This window comes from Cetorhinus maximus, chromosome 13, assembly GCF_964194155.1.
Source record: "Cetorhinus maximus chromosome 13, sCetMax3.hap1.1, whole genome shotgun sequence".
Lineage (NCBI taxonomy): Eukaryota > Metazoa > Chordata > Chondrichthyes > Lamniformes > Cetorhinidae > Cetorhinus > Cetorhinus maximus.
The window spans coordinates 88,930,840-88,953,796 of NC_135891.1; the positions used below are offsets into that span (position 1 = coordinate 88,930,840).

The 22,957-nt window shown below is 43.0% G+C and overlaps 1 long non-coding RNA gene across 1 annotated transcript in view; it reads right to left on the minus strand.

Annotated features, from left to right (window-relative positions):
• Nucleotides 1-546: 546 nt before the first annotated feature.
• LOC144689220 (uncharacterized) overlaps nt 547-22,957 on the minus strand; it is a 45,330-nt gene continuing 22,919 nt past the window's right edge. Inside the window, exons 2-3 of the long non-coding RNA XR_013578599.1 lie at nt 1,549-1,610; nt 547-615 (exon numbers count right to left, since the gene is read on the minus strand). This is a non-coding gene — a long non-coding RNA (uncharacterized LOC144689220). The remainder of the gene's footprint in view (nt 616-1,548; nt 1,611-22,957) is intronic.

Below are 22,957 nucleotides of genomic sequence, written 5' to 3' on the forward strand. Positions count from 1 at the left end.
GCCAACACCTAATTGCTACAGCAGAGTGGTTTGTTAGGCCAGTTATACTTTGCTGTGGGTCTGGAATCAGAGGCAGGCCAGACAGCATAAGGACAACTAGTGAACCAGCTGGGTTTTAATAACAATCTTTAATGGTCACCATTACTGAAACTAGCTTTCAGTTCCAGATTTTCTTTCATTAATTCATTGGATTTATTAATTTAGTTTAAATTCCATGAGTTGCTGTGATGGGATTTAAACCCCAGTACCCAGAGTGTTGCCTGAGCCTCAAGATTACTAGCCGAATGACGTTACAGCTACACCACCTCTTAATTCACACACACAAAATTACTCCCTAATTTGAAACGAATACAGGTTGAATAGTGAGGGGATGATACTCTGATATTTTCATCCTGAGTCTGTTCGGAACTCCAGCTAATGGAAGTCAGTATTAGGGAACCAACCATTTTGAGTGCGTGATGTCATTCACGGATACAGCGATGGTCTGACGAATAAGAAACTCTCTGCAGCTCACCTTCGCCCTCCAGAGAGAAGATCCCTTGTCTCCATGCATTTCACACCACTTAACCCTGCACAGTCAAACGGTCTTTCTGCCTATCTCCAATAATTTTATAACTAATAGACAGAAGTGTTCAAGGAAAATGGAAAAACAAAATCATTTTTTTAACATCCAACTTATTTTTGCAGCAGCATTCGACTGTTTAGTAATGAAATGCGAGAGACTGCTGGTCAGTTGCCACTCCTAAGAATTATCCCAGAGACCAACCGAACGTACAGGGTAATGATGGAGTCACAGTGTAAGCATGGGATGTCAGGTCTCCCGCATTTCCCTAAGAGCTCGCCAGTCTCACCACCAAAGTAATGATGGGAAACCAAGAGAACCCCCTTCCCCCCACCCCCGGCCGCCTGGAATTTTGGACCTAGAGTTATTAGATATGGAAATACATGAAGGGAATTTTCTCAAGTGGGTTTCTGTTTTGAGGCCAGTGATCTGCAACTTCCTGGCACCGGTTCCAATTGCAGAAATTCTGGGATATTTTCCAATTGTTTCTGCATTATTAGAGTTACCAGTAGTGATAGTGGATGAATAGGTAAGTTACATTGATATGAATACCAGTAGAGAAAGTGGATATGTTTGTAAAGCATCAGTAAGTTACAGGATATCAGAACCCATTTTCTTCTAATCATTTTTCTCCCATGCTCTCCTGAATGTCTTAGCTGTCCCTTGGACATACTTCTGCAGATACCTGGACCTCATTCCAAGTTGCCATCCTTCATATATAGCCAACGAGATTCAGAAAACTATTCAATCATGCTCACACTCAGGCTGATCCTGAGTTAATCCTCTAGACTTTCCAGTCAACGGATTGAGAATGCTGGAGTTGAGACCAATTATTGTGCTCCGGCTGAGATCAGCAAAATTGACAGAGATCAGGAATTAAACCTAGAACCTCCCAGTTGTGTACCTATCAGAACCACATGGGGTGGCACCTGTATCCACCAGACCAAGGAACCTGTCAGGATACAGTTAATAAAATCAGAACCTACATCAAACTATGATTGATTGTAGGTGGGAATTCTCACTTGGCCCCATCAAATACTTTTCTGCCCTGAAGGGAGATTATAAACACTACTCAATATTTGTTGTGTCATTAGAGTTGACATTGAAAAGACAGAGAATGTTAATGATTGATTGTTGGCCTTTAAAGGAGAAGATAGCTACATTATAAGGATAGTTGCAATCATAAATAAGTAATTACCCATTCAGCTTCTGTATAACAATAAATAATTGCCTTATATTTTAGCTTTGTTGGAATGTTCATTTACGAGGCTGTTCAATGGAAATCTGCAAGAAGTAAAATTTGCATTTATATGTAGTGTCCTATCATGCCCTCAAGACTTCCCAACAAATTACTTTGCATTGCAGTCACTTTTTAACATAAATAAACCTAGGTACAGAACAGTGGGTGACATCACCCAGGATAATCCCTTCAGACTGGCCTGCTGGTGTTTGTCCCTGTTTTCAAGCCTCTAGAGCATAAGACATATGAGTAGGGCTTGGGTCACGGCTGATCTTTTGCCTCAATACCGCCTTCCTGCACTATGTCCATATCCCTTAAATCCCTCCATATCTGAAATTGTATTGATTTTTGTCTTGAATGTACTCAACAACTGAGCATCAACTCTCTGGGTTAGAGAATTCCAAAGATCCACAACCCTTTGAATGAAGAAATTTCTCCTCATCTCAGTTCTATTCTGAGACTGAAACCCCTAGTTTAGACTGTCCAGCCAGGGAAACACCCTGCAAGCATCTATCAATTGAGCCCTTTAAGAATGTTATATGTTTCAATGAGAACACCTCTCATTCTTCTAAATTCCAGGAAATGTAGGTACAGTCTACTCAATCTCTCCTTATTGGACACTGATGAGTTCAGCAGTGACATTTGAGGGGAGATAGTGGTGTGGTGATAATGTCACTGGACTAGTAATCCAGAGGCCCAGGCTAATGCCCTGGGAAGATGGCACAAGTCCCCTGTCTCAGGGGCATGGGTTCAAATCCCACCATAGCAGCTGCTGGAATTGAAATTCAATGAATAAAATCTGGAATATAAAGCCAGTCTCAGATTGTTGTAAAAACCTATCTGATTCACTAATGTACATTAGTGAAGGAAATCTGCTATCCTTACCTGGTCTGGCCTACATGTGATGCCAGGCCCACATTTCGATGACAAATGCAATCGCAGCCCTGTCGACCCTGCAAAGTCCTCCTTACTAGCATCTGGGGGCTAGTGCCAAAATTGGGAGAGCTGCCTCACAGGCTAGCCAAGACATAGTCATCCTCGTGGAATCATACCTGACAGATAACGTCCCAGACACCACCATCACCATTCCTGAGTATGTCCTGTCTCCATTTACACAGGGCAGATCCCATAAATAACAAGTGGGGGGTGGTGATTGGCTAGTTAATGGACAGGAATTTCCTCAAATTGCTGCCACTCCAGCACTGGAAGCAGGGTAGAAACTGTTGTAAGATTTTGTGCATGGTTCAGTAGGTCTCATGAAGAAGGGAGAGTGTGAGCATTGTAGGGGGTGTGAGGGGGCAAGCATTGTCAGGGTATGAGGGATGGGGTGAATTTTGAGTCTTGTATAGTTTAACAGTAAGAGTTTATTAATTCCTTGTAGCTGTATACACATGTACAGTAGAAGGTCTAAGCTAGGAGCTGTCTCTATGTTTGCCTCTACACATGTCTCTGTCATGTTCAAGACTGCCCTCTGGACTCGGATCATGCATTCCTTTACATCACATTGTGGGCGGTACTATACTCAGTCCCACATTAACGACAGACCCTTATAATACAGAAACTACGAGGCTCAGCTGTACTTCTGGAAAAGCTACACTGAAAGTGCAGGAACAAGTTCAAGAAAATTCTAGGCCCATTTGCTTTTGGTGGCATCGATTGGCCAGGACTCAAGGAGAATTTCTTATTGTGGAGGGAAGAGAATTGGTGGGGAGATTATAATTTCCAGCATGTTTTGGATGTCTCAATTTCAAATAAATTGCTGCAGTATGCAGAATGTTCAGCCAGAATGTGCATGTGCATACTAATCCAATATTGATTTAACCAAAGTCACATTTTCTTATAAAATTTAATAGGATACCTGATGCTGGTTTCCTCCATAAAAATTTAACTCCTGGAACACAGACAGGTCCAAAACTCTGCAATTTGTCAGGAAGGGGCTGGTTTTTATAGCTCTGAGTTACATGACAAGGTATAATAATCCTGAAAACGTTAATTTCAGCCTTCCATACTTGAGTATCATGTCACTAGAATAATCAAATCAAGACCCTTTTTTGCTGTTGAATTTGATATGTAACTACTATGATGAGCTTCGAAAGAGCAGTTCAAGTGCTTTGACAAAGGAATCTAATTGTGCCTTGGCTTAATTGAATTTCCAAGTGCACCGGGTGAGGGGTTATATATTGCACTCAGCTACTATAGGCCAGACGTGCTGCAGCAAAGGACCACATCAGCTTAAACCAGCCAGATATGTTTACATTGTTTTCTGTGTTTTCCTCGATGCTGCCACTCTCATGGGGATTCATGCAGCAGCAGTGCATTATAAGGCTGGAATTACGGCATTCAGCCACAATGTCATCACACACTGCCTGTTATCTTCAGAGAGACTGCATGAGGCAACGTCATGATGTCACAAAAATTAGAGAATGGTGGGATCACACCACAGATCAGGCTGCATTTTTATAATAAGAACAGACGAGTGAATAGTCCAGATCTTCCAGTTGGTAGCAGAGCGTGTGTGCCCGCCGTTGACTGTTATTTAAACTGCTCACTTACCATTTTACGCTACCTTGCAGGCCTGGCTCCAGCAGGGAACCAGCGATGAAATGAATTGGGAGGCCAAGTGGCGGCTGTAATTCCAGCAAAGCCATGCCTCATTTCTTCATCATGAACTGGAGACACGGCCCTTAAGGTCTGTCTTCAGTTCATTGACTTACATTGTTTTAAATGGAGCTCCCAACACTGCACAAATTCCCCCCAACAAAGTTTACCCCCTCCTCGTCTGACAATGCTCAACCCATCTGTCACCCCCGACAGTGTTCATCCACCTCGGTCCCCAACATCGTTCAACTCATCACCCTCAATAATGCTCATGCCTGAAAATGCTTACCCTGAGACCCTGACAATGCTCACCCCTCTCACACCCCTGATTATGTTCACCCCCACTCCTCACCCCCAACAAAATTTACCCCATCCCTCACACCCTGACAATGCTCGCTCTCTCACACCCCTGACAATACTTAAACTCTCCCCTCACCCCAACAAAAGTCAGCCAATCCCTAACCCCCTGATGATCCCCACCCCCTCCCTTACTCCCTGACAATGCTCACCCCCTCCATTACCCCCTTGAAAATGCTCACCCCCTCTCTTCACACCAAACATTGCTCACCTACCCCCTCTCATGGTCCCCTTTAGGCTCGCTTTCTCTCGCTCACACCAAACAATGCTCATTCCCACTCCCCGCATACCCCCAACAAGGCTGACACTCCCGACTCAGCTGAACAGGAGCCAGGAATTCCAGGTGGCAAGTCGGGCGAGGTTGAACATTGTCACGAGGGAGTGAACAATGTCAGGGCGGGGGCCCCAATTTTTTTCAGAGGAAATCGATTTTCCTCTGCATTTCCTACCTTGCATCATTTTCCTCTGACCTTTTTGCAGGTCACGAATGCCTAGTGTGCAAAACGTACACCTGCCCCCCTCAGATGTTAGGTTCCCCATTTTAAATGAGGGACAAAAATCGGATATCCTCCTGCACACCATTTTCATCTGGTGGAGCTGGGTCTTGGGAGTCCATTAAAAACACGCCGGGTTTGAGAGCTCGTTTAGAAAGTGAAAAGCCTGCTGAGGAGTTGGGAACATTCTGAAAGGTAAGTGTAAAATGTTTTTGCATCTTCAGATGTCACTTTTAGATGATGCATTGTAATGCAGGTGTGTTTTCAATGCAGTGATTCATCATAGGGATCTGTCTTTTAAAAATAAGTTAACTCTTACATTGAAGATATTATTAAAGAAGCCATAGCAGGGCACTTGGATAAGTTCAAGGTTATCAGGTAGAGTCAACATGGTTTTGTGAAAGGGAAATCATGTTTAACCAACTTACTGGAGTTCATTGAGGAAATAACCTGTGCTGTGGTTAAAGGGGAACCAGTGGATGTACTGTGCTTAGATTTCTAGAAAGCATTTGAAGAAGTGCCACATCAAAGGTTATAGCTGAAAATAAAAGCTCATGGTACAGGGGGTAAAATACTGGCATGGACGGAAGATTGGCTGGCTAACAGGATGCAGAGAGTAGGCATAAATGGGTCTTTTTCAGGCTGGCAAAATGTAATGAGTGGTGTGACACAGGGATCAGTGCTGGGACCTCAACTGTTTACAATTTATAAATGACTTGGATGAAGGGATGGATGGGATGGTTCCCAAATTTGCTGATGGCATAAAGATAGGTGGGAAAGTAAGTTGTGAAGAGGACATAAGGAGGCTACAAAAAGATATGGATAGGTTAAGTGAATGGGCAAAGCCCAGGCAAATGGAGTATAATGAGGGAAAATGTGAAATTGTCCATTTTGGCAGGAAGAATAAAAGAGAAACATATTATTTAAATGGTGAGAGATTGCAGAGCTCTGAGATGCAGATGGATCTGGGTGTCTTAGTGCATGAATCACAAAAGGCTAGAATGCAGGTACAACAAGTAATTAGGAAAGCTAATAGAATATTATAATTTATTATGTGGGGAATTGAATGCAAAAGTAGGGAGATTATGTTTCAGTTCTACAGAGCATTAGTGAGACCACATCCAGAGTACTGTATACAGTATTGGTCACCTTATTTAAGGAAGGATATAAATGCATTGGAAACAATTCAGAGGAGGTTTACCAGGCTAATACCTGGAATAGATGGGTTGTCTTATGAGGAAAGGTTGGACAGGCTAGGTTTGTAACCGCTGGAGTTCAGAAGAGTAAAAGGCAGTTTGATTGCAACATATAAGATCCTGAGGGGTCTTGACAGGGTGGATGTGGAGAGGATGTTTCCTATTGTGGGAGAGTCTAGAACTAGGGGTCACTGTTTAAAAATAAGGGATTATGCATTTAAAACAGAGATCAGGTGAATTATTTTCTCTCAAGAGGGCTTAGAGTGTTTGGAACTCTCTTCCTGAAAAGATAGTGGAAGCAGAGTCTTTGAATATTTTTTAAGGCAGAGGTGGATAGATTCTTGTTAAAGCAAAGGGGTGATAGGTTATTAGGGGTAGGTGGGGTGCAGATTTAAGGTTACTATCAGATCATTCATGATCTTATTAAATGGTGGAGCAAGCTTGAGGGGCCGAATGGCTTACTCCTGCACCTTGTTCATATGTTCGTATGACCAGTTTTGTCTATTAGTTCAATGCATTACCAGCTCAGTGCTTTTACAATGGAGAAAGTACCAGAATTCAGTGGAAAATGTTAAATGTGTCCTGTCATGTTTTTGTGCTCTGATTTGGACTGGCAGGTGTGGCTGTTTACAAAAAAACCTGCCTCTGAAGTTAGAAAAAAATGCTCTGCACCTGCCCCCTTCCCCCTGCCACCTGCAGCCCCCCTCCCCCCCCCCCAACCCCGTGGAAGCTTTTGTTATGACAGCTGCTCCATTATGAATGCTTGGCTGGCTTTCAAAAGCTTAATCTCTGCAGATGGTCTTAGATCTATTGAAAAACATTTACACGTCACTAATAACAGAATTTGTCTTTGATGTGGTTTCTTGTTTGTTACAAACTGTCATGAAACTATCATATTTTTCATAATATTATTTTAGTTTATTGTAAAGGAGGTTTATGAGTGTGAATGTGTATGGTTCTGTCTTCATGATTAAATTGAATTGGAGTCAGATAGACTGCAAGGTTGAAATTATCAAAAAACGTTAGGTATAAAAGACATTTGAAATGCTAATGAGTAAACATGGATGAGGGCAGCATATAGGGCGTGAAGGAAGTTTGCATTTTTAGATAAGTGAAGGGGTTGCTAATGTCTCAAAGGGATGATAAATTGTTTATAACTAACAAGTTAAGCAAGGCCGAACAGTATGTTGATTTTTCCCAAAGGTACTGACCATATTTGCAACATGAAAGATTTTTATATTATGGGAAAAGTAAATTTCCAAAGACATATAGAACAATGGAATTTACAGATTAAAGAGAGAGAATCATATATAAAGAAGGATGGAAGCCTATGTTAGGGGGGGCCTTGTACTATCTAAAAGGATCATGTAAAACAGCCTTGGGAAAAAGCCTCCAGCCAATTTTTGCAGAAGTCTGCTGTGTCTGGTAACCAAAGTTCGAGAAATGCCTTTGGAATTCCACTGTCGAGTGGGTGCTGTGGTAAACTTGCTGGATTGCCAATCTAAATTTAAAAACTATTTTGGACTGTTGCCTTAAAGAGGGTGTATAGTTGTGAGTCAGGTTCATAGGAATTTTGGGGTTTGTTATTAAGCATTAAGTAACTGTAATCTTATGTATGTGTTTGAAACCTTTTCTATTGTTAATAAATGTTTTAATTTAATTTTTAGAATCTCTAAAGATGTCAGTGGACTTATTACTTCTGAATTCAGTGCACAAATCTTCTCGTAATAAATACAAATTGCAAAACCGTTGTGATAGCGTGGCCAAGTTTTCCATGTGGATTTGGTCTGCCTGACACACATCAACTGCCACGACATAACAAAATTGTGTGCTCTTTGCAGAATTTTTGAAATTCTTTGATTGATTTGGAGTTGGTGAATCTTAAGGCTATGAGTAGAAGAAGAATATTAAACTCAGGAGTTGGTGTGAGGGATTTTAAAGTGGTGAGACTGCAAAAATGGCTTTTCTGGGAGAAGAAGACATAACTCTGATTGGATTGCAAGAAGTATCTAAGGTTAAATTACCAGAATTGGTGGATAAGTTGCAATTGCATAGGGGCAAAGAAATCAGACATAATTGAAGTAATAACACAGCATTTGAAATTGGAAGGAATACCTGAAACTAGTGAGTCACAGCTGGAGGTAGTGAGACTTCAGTTACAAATGAAGAAGCTAGAACTTGACAAGCAAAGCAACTGGAGAAACTTTAATTGGAAGAAAAAGAAAAATGAAAAGAGAGAGAATTGGAATTGAAAAGGCAAGAGGTAGGGGAAAAGGAAAAGGAATAAGAAAGGCATTTCAAAGGGAGAAAGCAGAAAGGCAGGAGAGAGATAAAAAACAAAAAAGGGAATATCAGCTTAAAAAGTTGGAAGTTAAAAAAGAGATCTCAGAGGCTGGAGGAGGTTCTGAGAATGAAACAACCACTTTTAATCTAAAACCCAGTGGGGAGATGTTTAAATTTGAGCAGGCATTTCCAAAGTTTGAGGAAAGGGAGGTAGAGACGTTCTTTATTTCATTTGAGAAGATAGCTAAGCAGATGAAATGGCCACAAGAAATCTTGACATTGCTTTTGCAGTCTAGGGTGGTAGGTATAGTTCATATGGTTTATACTTCACTATCAGAAGAGGTATCGATGGATTATGATGCAGTTAAAAAAGTCTATTTTGAGTGCATATGAGCTGGTTCCTGAGGCGTACAGTCAGAAGTTTAGGAATATAAGGAAACAGCCTGGTCAAACTTATATTGAGTTTGAGAGAGTAAAGCAAAGTAATTTTGACCTGTGGATATGCGCATTAAAGGTAGAGACAACATATGCAGCTCTTAGAGAAGTAATTCTTTTGGAAAAATTTAAAGATTCAATACCTTCAGTAGTGAGAACTCGTGGAGGAACAGAGGGTTAAAACGGTAAGACAAGCAGCAGAGATAGCCGATGATTGAGTTAATTCATAGATCTAAACCTTTTTTGTCACCCTTTTTAATCTGAGAATGATAGAGAGTGGGAAGGTGAAAGGAAGGTAGGTAGTCAGGGAAGAGAAGGAGCAAGTTCATGAAAGTCTCAGGAAGATTTTCTTCAGACCAAAAAGGAAGGTGCTGAGGGTAGAGGTGACACTCGAAAATTGAGGTGTTTTCATTGTAATAAGGTTGGGCACACAAAGTCAATGAGTTGGAGGTTACAAGGAAAATCTGTTGCAGTAATTAGAATGCAGAAAAGTTCTGGAAGTAAGAGTACTGTGGGTTCTGAGATTCAGGCACAGGAAATGCCAATGGTTTGTGTACAGTGGAAGCAGGAAGAATCAGTGATAGGTAAAGAAGTGGGAATGTGTTCACAATTTACCCAAGGGAGTGCTGAAGGGCAGGTTATAGAAATGTTTTTAAAATTTTGTATGTTGAACAAGTCTTTCCATGTGTACAGGGTGGAGCAGGTAAAGATATTAAACTTTAAGAGACACAAGGGCTAGTCAATCCTTAATGTTATAGGATAGTGATATTTGTTGTCCAGAGGGAGTATCGGATAAAAAAGTGATAATGAGTGGGATTCATGGAGATGCTAAACCTATTCCATTGTGGAAGGTAAAATTAAAGAGTAAGTGGAAAACAGGTGAGGTGATTGTTGGAGTAGTGAAAAAAATTGCCCATTGCCGGGGTTCAATTTATTTTAGGTAATGATGTAGCTGGGTCACAGATGTTGGTAATACTTATGGTAGTTGAGCAGCCTGTGGAGCTGTATTCAACAAAGGTGTTGTGGAAAGAACATCCTGGATTGTTTCCAGGTTGTGCAAACAGGTTAAAACAGGAAGAGGAGGATTTTAAAAGGCAGGGAAATGATGCTGATATTCAATTAGCTGATACTATCTTTGATCAGATTGTTCAGGGAGAGAGAATGGAAGAGAATGAAGCTGAAGTGTTTAGCTCAAGGAAACTGGTCGAGTTACAGCAGAAGGATCCACAAATAAAGCAGTTATATCAGACAGCTTATTCAGAAACAGAAACAGAATATATTCCAAAATGTTATTACCTTAAAGGTAACATGTTAATGAGGAAGTGGAGACCATCTCGTGTTTAAGCAGATAAGAAATGGGTGGTAGTGCATCAAATAGTTATACCATCTGGGTATAGAAATGAGATATTGAGAGTAGTTCTTGAAATTCCAATAGGGACACATTTAGGAATTAAGAGGACTCAGGTGAAAATACAAAAACATTTCTGTTGGCCTAGATTGCATACAGATGTAATCAAATTCTGTAGAACATGTCACACATGTCAGGTGACAGGAAAACCTCAAGCAGTGATTAAACCAGCACCATTAATTCTGATTCAAGCATTTGAGGAACCTTTTAGCAGGGTCCTTCCCTAAGACTAAAAGTGGAAATCAGGATTTGCTGACAATAATGGATGTGCCTACAAGATTTCTGGAAGTGATACCTTTATGAAATATTACAGCAAGGAGAATTCTAGAGGAATTCACTAAATTATTTACAAGATATAGATTACCAAAAGAAATACAATTGGATCAAGGTTCAAAATTCATGTCGCAGCTGTTTAAGGAAGTGATGAGTAGCTTGGGGATAAAGCAAGTTAAGTCATCAGCTTATCATTCTGAATCACAAGAGGCTTTGGAAAGATGGTATCAAACTTTAAAAACTATGATGATGACTTATAGTCAAGACTATCCGCAGGATTGGGATCCGGGAATTCCATTCTTGTTATTTGCCATTAGGGAAGCTCCTAATGAATCGATAGGATTTAATCCTTTTGAATTTGTCTATGGTCATGAGGTAAGGGGACCACTGAAGTTGATTCAGGAGAAATTTATGGATCAGGATTCAGAAACTACTCTCTTGGATTATGTGACAAACTTTAGAGAAAGATTGAACAGAGCATGTGAGTTAGCTAAAGAGCATTTAAAGATATCACAGCAGGTGATGAAAGTGAAAGCAGATAAGTGAGCCACAGCTTGTAGGTTTGTTGCTGTTAGTTTTATTACCAGTATTGTGTGAACCATTAAAGGCAAAGTTTAGTGGACCTTGCAGAATTGAAAAGAAACTGAGTGAAGTAAATTATTTAGTAAATACCCCAGATAGAAGAAAGAAGCAGAGAGTGGGCCATGTAAACTTGCTTAAAAAGTACTTTGACAGGGAAGATGACCAAAAGGAGGTATTAGTGGTGGCAGATAAAAAGAAAGAGGTAGAAATTAAGGATTCTGAAATTGATTTTCCTCTAATCAAATTGGATAATGAGGCAGTGCTTAAAAATGTAAATGTGATATTGAGTTACCTTCCAGACCAGTGGAAAAGCTATTGCAGTCACACAAAACTATTTGTGGGAATAAGCTGGGGAGGACAAATTTAGCTACACATGGATGTAGATGTGGGTGGTTCAGTTTCGTTATGGCAACATCCTTATAGATTAAATCCAGCAAAATTATCACAAATACAGAAATAAATTGAATTCATGCTTTAAAAGGATATCATTGAGTCTAGTTGCAGTAACTGGAGTTCGCCTATTATAATGGTACCAAAACCGGATGGAACACAAAGACTGTGTGTGGATTATCGAAAGGTGAATGCAGTGACAAAAGTGGATTCATATCCTATACCACAGCTGGAAGATTGCATTGTAAAAGTGGGACAATCACAGTTTATCACAAAGATTGACTTGCTGAGAGGATATTGGCAAGTACCGTTATTGGAGAAAGCAAAGGAGATATCTGCTTTTGTAATGCCAGATGGACTATATCAGTTTAAAGTTATGGCATTTGGTATTAAAAATGCACCAGCAACATTTCAAAGACTGACAAATAAAGGGTTGAACAATTGTGCTGTTTATACTGACGACTTGATAGTTTTCAGTCAAACGTGGGAATAGCATTTACAACATCTGAAAGAACAGTTTTATCAAAAGCAAGAAGCTAATTTGGTGGCGAACTTGGCTAAGAGTGAGTTGGCAAAAGTGCAAGTTACGTATCTAGGTCATACCATTGGACCTGGTAAGGTGGCTCCGAGAGATGTGAAAGTAAAAGCCATCATGAGTTTCCCCATGCTTATGACAAAATGAAAGGTTTTGAGATTTCTGGGCATGAGTGGATTTTACTGGAAGTTTATACCAAACCTTAGCAGTGTGGTTGCTCCATTGACTGAGCTATTAAAGAAGAACAAGAAGTTTCAATGGACACTGGAGTGTCAGAAGTCATTTGACAATTTAAAAACTTTATTAACTATGACACCAGTTTTGGCAGTACCTAATTATGCTCAGCAACTTAAGTTGGCAGTTGACATAAGTGATGTAGGTATTGGTGCTGTATTGTTACAAGAGTTAAAACTGGAGTTAAGAAACCGACCAGATATTTTTCATGAAGGCTGAATGTACATCAGGGAAGATATTCAACCATCACAAAGGAGGCTCTGGGTTTGGTGATACTGTTGCAGCATTTCAAGATTTATGTTGCAAGCAATTCATCAGAAACAATTGTTTATACAGACCACAATCCTTTAAAATTTCTGGACAAAATTTCGACACCAAAGTGCAAGACTGTGCAGATGGAGTTTATTACTGCAACCGTTTAATTTACAGGTTATACATACGGCTAGATAAGAAAATCTAATTGCAGATGCATTGTCGAGAGTTTAAAGCTCAAAGGGAATTGGACATTTAAAACCTGGACACTGGACTGAAATGACCTCTGTTGATACAAAGGATTTGCATATATTGTTATGTTAATGCATGCACCTGGCAATGTAATAGTTTGGGCATATAGATGAGTGTAGTAAGTAATGTAAAATGGGTTGAGAAAATGAAGCTGTCTTTTAAAATTATGACGATTCATTTTTCCATAAGGATGGTGTCATAAAACTATCATATTTTTCATGATATTATTGTAGTTTATTGTAAAGTAGGTTTATGAGTGTTAGTGTGTATGGTTCTGTCTGTGTGGCTTAAATGAATTGGAGTCAGATAGACTGCAAGGTTGGAATTATAAAAAGAAGTTAGGCATAAAAGGCATTTGAAATGCTAATGAGTAAACATAGACAAGGGCAGCATGTAGGGTGCGAAGGAAATTTGCATTTTTAGATAAGCGAATGGGGTTATTTAGGTTTCAAAGGGACGATAGGATGTTTACAACTAACAAGAAAAGCAAGGCCAGGCAGTATGTTAATTTTCCCCAAAAATACTGATATTATTTGCAACATGAAAGATTTTATATTATAGGAAAAATAAATTTCCAAAGACATATAGAGCAATGGAATTAAAGAGAGAGAAACATATAGAAAGAAGAATGGAAGGTTATGTTGGGGAGCAATGTAAGATCTAAAAGGACCATGTAAAACAGCCTTGGGGAAGACTCCAGCCACTTTTGCAGAAGCCTGCCGTGTCCAGTAACCAAAGGTGGAGGAAAGCCTTTGGAATTCCACTGTCAAGTGGGTGCTGCGGTAAACTTGTTGTATTGCCTATCTAAATTTAAAATCTATTTTGGACTGTTGCCTTAAAGAGGGTGTAGAGTTGGGAGTCAGGTTAATTAGAAATTTTGGGGTTTGTTATAGTATTAAGTAACTGTAATCTTATGTATGTGCTGGAAATCTTTTCTTTTTTTAATAAATGCTTTAATTTAATTTTTACAATCTCAAAACGTTAGTGGACTCATTACTTCTGAATTCAGTGCACAAATATTCTTGTAATAAATACAAATTGCAGAACTGTTCTGATAGTGTGGCCAAGTTTCTCTTGTGGATTTGGTCTGCCTGGCACACATCACCTGCCGCATTATAACAAAGCCTGATAGGCACATAAAGGCTTACAAGTTTTCTTCCCCCTTGGGTTTTTTTGTGCATGATAGTGTGTTTGCATTCAGAGTTTCCTTAGATTTTTAGAGCTTTAATGTTTTTGCAATGATTTTAAAATAATTCCCATTGCTATTGCATGGTTCCTGAGGAATGTACATAGTGCATATTGGGTGAATGGCTATGGAGGATACAAGGGGGGCATAAAGATGTCATGGAGTGGTATGGGTGACCTGGGGGGTGGCATGGGGGATACATGGGGAGCATAGAGGGGCATGGGCTGGAATGTGGAATGGGTGGGGGTATGAAGGAGGTGAGGGTTGAGATTTAGGTGGTCTTTAAACAATGTTGGGAGCTTGGCTGCTCTGTTGGAGAACTGAGGTGGGCCATTCTAACCAATCCACCTCAGCCCCCCACATTCCTCATGCACTCCATCATAGCTTGCAAACTGCACTGTGAATCCGACCTCTGTGTGAAAGGACAAAACTGGCATGTGAAGCCACATATGGGTCGGGTGTGTAGTTTGCAAGCCATGAAAGTGCGCAGGTTGGATTTTCCTGATTCCAGGTGAAGATTCAGCCCCAGGTCACCCATCCTGTATCACCAGCACTTCCTGCTGGAGAGAAGATGAAGTGCATAGCTAAAGCCTCAAGTTATGACAATCAATATTAAGGGCAGAAGCCTGTAAAGAGCCTAATAGAAAAATCACTTCATTAGAACAATGTGGGAACCTAAAGACTGAAAGCTCAGGATGACAGTGTAGTAAAAAGAATGTATTGGTAAGCAGCAGGGAGCTCACAATTACATCTACAACCAAGGCAGAGGTGTTTGGCAAAGTGAGCACCTAAATTGTGTTTGGTCCGCAATGTAGATGTGGTGTGCACTATACTAATGCAGGCCCATTTTGGATCCACACTAGAGGAGTAAGAGACGAAAAGCAGCACTCAGGCAGACCAAACACAATTTAGGCGCTCCCGTTGCCAAACACCTCTGCCTTGTTTGTAGATGTAACTGTGAGCTCCCTGTTGCTGACAAGTACAATCCAGCCACTGTCTCCATGGAGTGGTAGGGTGACCTGAGGGGGCCTGGGAGATGCATGGGGAGCATAGAGGGGCATGGGCTGGCATGTGGAGTGAGTGGAGGAAGGAAGGAGGTGGGTTTTTCAATGATGTCATAATGGATTGCCTTGCCTGAGAGTGTCGGCAATTTTCAGGGGTGTCTGGGGCAGGATTCAGGCCTGAACACCAGAGTGGGTCCTGTTTATGCCCCAACAATGACCTAAATGCCAGATTCATCCTGGAATCTCTAGAGGAGAAGGCAGTGGGAGAAGTGGGGATTCCAGTGATGAAACTGTTGCACTGTTGCTCCTTGTTTTGTTGCCATGTTTGGGACAGATGGAATATTTGCCCTGCCTCCTTCAGGAACTCATTCCAGATGCTTTTCCAGGCAGAGAGCCAGCCATTATGGGAGCTGCCACATTTTACAACCCACCAGGCCTCTTCCATCTTCTCTTCTACAACCACCCTCCTTCACCTTAAGGCCCCACAGAAATTCGTCATGGTTCATACATGAAGGATGGTCCTTTAGATAAGGTCGTGACCACCCATCTAATCATAAGCCAGAATAATGAGATAAAGACCGGCAGCAACTTAGTGAGGAAAGAAACAGAGAATGCTTTAGCTGCAACAGGTTGGGTAATAAAGTTTATAAGGTTCAAACACAGACATAGGGCTGAATCATCCCAGATTTGCACAAAGTGCAGTAGTGGGCAGGAAAAAGGACTTTTTACCCATCAGCTGCAATGGCGGCTTTTTGCACCGTTTCGTCCCATTCCCGGCGTGTCCCACCTCATTAATGCTGCATTCCCGGGAAATACACCAGGTCACAGGTGGGGCAGCCTCTGATTCGCCTGCCCCGCCACCACATCAGGCCTTCAATAAACCAGGCACCATATTTAAAGCTGCCCCTGCACAGAGCTAGCACTATTCAAGGGATAGGAAGCTGCTGGGAACTGATGGCTGCCCAAAGGAGGAAACATGCTACTCCCAAATTTAGCTACACCTCCTTCGAGTGCCTACTGGATGCAATGGAGGCCCGCCGCCAAGTCCTCGACACCCACTCTGGGCGGAGACCAGTAAGCAAGGTCACCAATCCAGCATAGGAGGCAGTGGCAGTGATGGTCAATGCCAGCGCTCTGAAAAGAGGACAGCCACCCAGTGCCGAGAGGATGAATGATCCCCTCCATTCCGCTAGGGTAAGGCAACCACCTCATCGCTCTCAACTCACACACTCACAAACCCATCACACATCCACAGAGATCTCACACCTCAAAGGACAACACCACTAACTCTCACACACACCCTCACATCTCCATCAGGCTCATATCCCCTGGAGTTCATGTCCTCATCCCATCTTTGGCTCAGCTCACCACACAAACAGTCCATGCAGTGCCATGTGTCCTGCTCACACTCTCTCCATCTGTTTTCATGCAGGAGAAGTCTGCTCACAACAGCAGGGAGAGATTCCTGACCATGGGTGCACTGGCCCACGTTAGGCCCTTCACTCACTTTGAGGATTGTGCCATCTCACTGACTGGTGAGGTACATGGACTGTGCCTGTGGCAATGGTGAGGTCGGTGGTGAACACCCACATGAGGATCCTGCAACACAGCACCCCTTTCTCAACGCAAATGTGAGTGCTCTCTCTCCTGCTTTTGACTCTGCTGTCATGCTCTCTACTTTGGTTCACAGGGAGTTCTGCCAAGCGACCGACACCCTCAGCCAGCCAGTCCCTCAGCTCCATACAGGTCCTCACCTCCAGCCAAGAAGACATCTCCTCTATTGAAGAGCTGGAAATAAGCAACCTGGAAGATCTGTCACAGCGCTCACCCACGCCCTCCACCAGCGCAGAGACACACACCTCGGTGAGACCTAGATGTAGAGCAGGCTTGGGTTCACAATCTGGTGGTCACCACACAGACACATGCCCACAGCAGGAGGAGGCAGGTTCAGCCGAGCTCCCTGACACTCGGGGGATTGTTGGGGAAGAGGCATCTGTGGGGCGCGAGTCAGATGACGAGCCTCTGGGTTTGGCCTTCCAACTCATCGAGGAGAGTCAGCAGGAGGTGGGGGAAAATCATGCAGAGCCATTGGGAGCCCTCAACAGGGTGGCACGCGAGTCAGAGGAGTGTGCCCGCCTGCTCTCTGATGAAGTGGTTCCCATTTGTGCACTGAGGTCTCCATGGTGAGGGTGGCAGATGCTATGGAGAACCTTGTCCAGCAGAACGTAGAGATGTGTGCGGACCTGCACTCCAACGCAGTAGTCATGGATGAGTTCCTGCAGTGGCAACACAAGACGGAAAGGGAGCAACTTGATGTCCCTCCAGGTGCTCCTTCCCCTCAAGGAATCAGGCTGGGGCTCTCGGGCAACCGGAGGGAGGAGGAGTGGCAACTGGACACCCCTGGGTCATCCACCCTGGAATCTCAGAGGCTGTCCCCTCCCCCTGATTCCCTTTGCCTGTGATCCCCTCAACCTCGTCCTCTGTCACCACAAAGGGAACAGCTGGCCCACAGGAGGACAGCCAAAGCAAGCCTCAGGGCCTCGGTTCTCCAGAGGACCCACGCTGAAGTCATCAGAGGCACAGGCTGTCTCCACCCCTCCTGCAGATGTCAGGGCAGCACCTTGAAGAAATGGTAGGCCTAGAAAAGTTAAGAATTTCTGATCACAAGTGGTTGCACAGGTGAACACATTTTGTCACTTTATAATCTGAAAATATATTCACTTTCTCTGAGTAATGTGTAATGGTGTCATTCAGCTTCATTGACAGGCTTCATGATGCCTCCCCCTTCACCCCACCCAGCCCCCCACCCCTACTAGCAGTTCAGCTGCATGCAGCCAGACAACAAGTGATTCTGGAGGGAGAGGTGTGTGTGTGTGTGTGTGGCAGGGCCTTTCGGAGCCTCGTACAAGCATTTCCCACGCACGCAGATCCTTCCTGTATCACACTCATCTCAATATCCCAAGTCTTTCCAATGCTGCTTGCTGGGATTCTCTTTCAGTTGTTCATCTGAGCTGACCTGCATCTCCACCCAGCCATTGCTACACTTCATGCAGCACCTGTGCCCGCGCAATGCGAGTCTCCTCTCACTTTCAATTTCAAAAACATGGTCATAGTAAGATTTTTTCTCAGTTCCCCCATCTTCTCCCCTCCCCCAGTTATCCATGTCCTTTTCCCCTTCACTGTTGACCCCCCCTGGCATCACCTTCCACCTCCCCACTGTCACCTACCAACCAGAACCCTTTTCTTTCCAGGATGTCCAGGTGAACGTGCACATTCCCTTTCTCCTGGAGAGTCCCACCCCCATCCACATTCAACTCCCCGACATCCTCCTTCCCACTCCCCAGGGTCCGTGTGTACCTCTGAGTGCTCACCAACCACTCTCACCATCCCTTCAACCATTACCTCCACACCCTCACCCTCCCACCCTTCCAACTCACTCTTCCCCCTCTCATACTGACCATTCCCTCCTACCACACCCATCCTCAGTTCGCTCCCTAGGAGGCAGTCATTGACCCCACAGACCCCTCCCTTGCATGTTCACTTAGACATCCCCACCCCCTTACTCCATCCTCCATCCTTACTCCCTCCTCCACCTTTACTCCCTCCTCCCTCCAGACTCCTTCCTCCCTCCAATCTTCTTCCTCCCTCCAATCTTCTTCCCCCTCTTAACTCCTTCCCTTAACCTTCCTCTGCTCTTACACCTACCTCCTCAGTTGCTGCATTCTCCCTTATTAGGCGCCCCTTGCTCTCAGCTCCCTCCACCCCCACCCAACCTCACACCCCCAAAACCTTCATTCCACCCTCCCATCCTCACGCCCCCAATGCCTTCATTGAGCTCCTCCCAACCTCTCCCCCCAGAACACCTTCCTCTCCCACTCGCAGCTGGACCTTCCACTCCCCACCTTTGCCAATCACCCATGGCAGCCCATGGCTGAGACCGTGATGTCCCGAAGCAAACCTCAGACATCAACGGAGAACCCCCGCCTTCCGTGAGCTGGTTTGCAGCGGAGACGTGCCCATGAGGATCTAACCAGCATGCGATGCACATGTTCCTCCAGGGTCCAGTAACTGCAGGGTTCCAGCATCTTCTGCTCCTCAGGTGTCCACGATGTGAGCAAGGCCCTAATGGGAAGTCCCAGCTTCTGCAGGTCACACTTGTCAAGCCATGTTCTGGGCCGGCATGTTTTCCCGTTGACTTGGGCCGTAAAATTGACATGGGGGGGAAGATTCCAGCAAGCAAGCAAGATGATGAGATGCAAACGCACTGAAATTATGTTCCCGACGTCCGGCAGTGAGAAAGGTGGCCATTGACAGGTGGAGCGGACAGTCACAAACTGCTTTCATGGTGGTGTGGAGCCGTATTTTGGACCTTCTCGCCGTGTTGTCCACTAGCCCGCCATGATGGCCGACACCAACAGGGGTGGAAAGTCCTGACCCTGGTCTGACATAGCACTTGATTACATGACAGTATCTGGGGTTCTGCAACTTGCCTGGCTGCGTTAGATTCTTTTTGGCAGACTCAGTTCATTAACCATGCCTACATCATAAATACTCAGGAGAGTATCATTCAGTTGCTATATCTGAGGACCGAATTGAGTGGGCAGGGGGGAGGGAATACTAAAACCAATTAACTAGTGTATCAATGTCTCCATGATACATAAAATAATAAGAGCTGGTTTATGTGAGTCAAATGCATTGGATGTTTAAATTTTAAAAAATTGTTTTAACTAATCAAGTATGCAAGTTGCTAGGTTACTGTTACTCTTAGTTTCACAGCAGGACATTCAATGTTCTCTACATTGTGAGCTCTTTCATGAAGACTCCAGAAGAATAAATAGAATTAATGAGCTGTTTACTCCAAACATTAATGCCTTGGTAGGATGCCTTATGATAATAAAGGAGTGGAGACACCTCCAAGGCTTATCTCCTACGATTCATCCGACATCATCACACACACTTCATTGCTGGAGGGCTCACCAAGACTGGATATCTTACCAGCCTATAGTTTAGGACTCTTCACCTGCAAGGACCACCTGGGAATATTTCAGAAAGAAATTACAAATAGTATTCCTCTTTCTCTAGACTCATATATCTGTGCCCCCTGTAACCCTCGATCTGTTTCCGCTGTAATTCTCGGTCCGTGACCCCATAACACTTGATCCATGACCCCTTTAACCCTCTATCCATGACCCCAGCAATCTTCAATTCGTGGCCCCAGTAATCTTTGATCCGTGACCCCTGTAACCCTCGATCCATGACCCCTGTAAGCCTTGACCCATGACCCCTGTAACCCTCAAGCCATGCCTCCTGTAACCCTCTATCTGTGATCCCTGTAATCCTCAATCCGTGACCCCTGTAAACTTCGATCTGTGACTCATGTAATCCTCAAGCTGTGCCCCCTCTGCCCTTTGGCTCATTGCTTCCTGTGCTGGGTGAGCAAAGGAAAGAAGACAGGTAAATAATCCCCACAAGAGCAGAGGCTGAGAATTCTGTGGTTGGCAACTCACCTTCTGACTCCCCAAAAGCCTACCCACCAAGGCACAAGTCAGGACTGTAATGGAATACTCACTTACCTGGATGAATGCAGTTCCAACAACACTCAAAAAACTTCACACCATCCAAGGCAAAGCAGCCCCTTTGATCGACACCCCATCCACCACCTTCAATATCCACTCCCTCCACCACCGACACACTGTGGCAGCAGTGTGTACCATCGATATGCAGCTACTCACAAAGGCTTCTTTGACAGCACCTTCCAAACCCATGACCTCTACCACCTAGAAGGACAAGGGCAGCAGATGCATGCAAACACCACCACCTGGAAGTTCCCCTGAAAGCCACACACCATCCTGACTTGGAAATATATCTCCGTTCCTTCACTGTCGCTTGGTCAAAATCCTGGAACTCCCTTCCTAACAGCACTGTGGGTGTACCTACACCACATGGACTGCAGCAGGTCAAGAAGGTAGCTCACCGCCACCTTCTCAAGGGCAATTAGGGACAAGCAACATATGCTGGCCTAGCCAGTGACGCTCACATCCCATTAAAGAATAAATTAACTGCTGCAGCACTCGTGCTGGTGAAGCAGAACCCTCAGAATTTTATATGCATGGAGTCATCGAAGGCTGGCTCTATGAGGTCTAGCAGTCGAAAGTGGTGGGGGCGCTGGGGTGCGCAGTGTGAAGGAGCCAACACAGAGACTCCAAAGCCAATAATTTTCACAGGGTGTTCTCCTGATTACTTGCTGTAACTTTAGCAATGCTTCAGAGGGAACCACAAGGAAACAGTGTTAATAACCCCTTACACCATTCCTCTGGAGTTTCTACTAATATCCAGCCAAAGGTACTAGAGATCAGGAAATCTTCATGGAAATTCTACCACCAAATTTCCAGAATCCAAATTAAACAAGAGCTAGTCTAAAAATCCCTTAAAAGGAAAATTTTTAAAACCCATCCAAGAGCACAGGGCTAATTCTGACTTTGTACAACAGTGTGCATTGGGCCAATGGACAATAATTATATTGGAAATAAAACTGGGGAAAGATAAAATGTATTGTCAATTCATATCAACTGTTTTCCACTATTGCACAAAGCCAAAATCAATGAGTGAGCAAAAGAACATTGCAAATGAAAACTTAATGTCAATACAGTGAGTTGAATTCTTTTCACCCACTTCAGCAGCATTGTTTTGGTAATAATGTTTACTTTGACAATTCTACATGAAACCAGAGAATTGATTCAGTGAGATGAAATTTGAAAGAACAGATCGGTATTTGCAGTTATTTTTCAAATATCGCTTCTGTAGGAAGCGGTTGTTTATCTGGACATATTTTCTTCACAGACACTGTCCTTTTTTAGTTGCACAAAATACTTGGTGTTTATGTCCCACAGAAACACTGTGTTATTAAATATATATATATATATATATATTTTAGACAAGGAAAGATAGAATCACATCTCATGAGATTTTAAAATATTTGTTTGGAGTTCCAGCTCATGGAGACTACCAAAGGAACATTCAGTTAGTCAGTTAAGATTGTCTAAAGGCACCATAAGCCCTCACCAATTTTACCTCTAATTCCAAATATCTTGATGTTAGCTAGAAATTTCTTCTGAAAAACCTAATAAAAGTCTAATGAAAATCCATGTATGACATCCATTGATTCTCCACTATCCACCACTTCAATGACTCAAAGAAACTCTGTTAGGTTGATTAGACATGAATTATTTTTCACAAGAAAGTGTTGACTTTCCCTAAGCCTTTACTTTTCCAGCTGTTTACTTACTCTGCCCATGATAAAGAATTGCAGCAATGTTCCTATTCCCAACATTAGCTTCAATCTATTATTTTATCCATTATAACTTTTCTGTCATTATTTGCTCAGGCAAATTTCAACTCCTCACTAAAGTCTGTACTGCAGGTATTGTATTATTCATTTCCATTGTAAAGGCTGATCCTTAGCTTTCACTATTATCATACCTAAATCTGTTTTAATGGGCCACCTCATCTAATTCCTTTCTTTCTTGATGCTCTTATGAAAACCCTTCCTATTACCAACAATATTATCTCTGTTTCTTTTCATTCTCCCTTCTTATTTCCTTGTTATTTTCTTGCTTCATTTGTTGCTTTCTGTAATACTCCCAATATTCATTCTTTACTTTTACACAAGCAAGCCT